The sequence below is a fragment of the Palaemon carinicauda genome, chromosome 10, assembly GCF_036898095.1.
Source record: "Palaemon carinicauda isolate YSFRI2023 chromosome 10, ASM3689809v2, whole genome shotgun sequence".
Taxonomy (NCBI): Eukaryota; Metazoa; Arthropoda; class Malacostraca; order Decapoda; family Palaemonidae; genus Palaemon; species Palaemon carinicauda.
In genome coordinates this window covers 129,105,852-129,106,817 of record NC_090734.1, presented here as the reverse complement: position 1 = coordinate 129,106,817, position 966 = coordinate 129,105,852, and positions in this window count along the sequence as shown.

Below are 966 nucleotides of genomic sequence, written 5' to 3'. Positions count from 1 at the left end.
TATTATTATTATTATTATTATTATTACTACTGGTGCTATCTATATTATTATTATTATTATTATTATTATTATTATTACTATTATTACTACTGGTGCTATCTATATTATTATCATTATTATTATTATTATTACTACTGGTGCTATCTATGTCATTATTATTATTATTATTTTTATTATTACTGGTGCTATCTATATTATTATTATTATTATTATTATTATTATTACTACTGGGTCTATCTATATTATTATTATTATTATTATTATTATTATTATTATTATTATTACTACTACTACTGGTGCTATCTATGTTATTATTATTATCATTATTATTATTACTACTGGTGCTATCTATATTATTATTATTATTATTATTATTATTATTATTAATATTATTATTATTATTACTTATGCTATTTATATTATTATTATTATTATTATTATTATTATTACTACTGGTGCTATCTATATTATTATTATTGTTATTATTATTATTATTACTACTGGTGCTATCTATATTATTATTATTATTATTATTATTATTATTATTATTATTATTGCTGGTGCTATCTATATTATTATTATTATTATTATTATTATTATTATTACTGCTGCTATCTATATTATTATTATTATTATTATTATTATTATTACTACTACTGGTGCTATCTATATTATTATTATTATTATTATTATTATTATTACTGGTGCTATCTATATTATTATTATTATTATTATTATTATTATTATTATTATTATTATTATTATTGGTGCTATCTATATTATTATTATTATTATTATTATTATTATTACTACTACTACTACAGGTGCTATCTATATTATTATTATTATTATTATTATTATTATTACTACTACTTCTGGTGCTATCTATACTATTATTATTATTATTACTACTACTAGTGCTATCTATATTATCATTATTATTATTATTATTATTACTACTGGTGC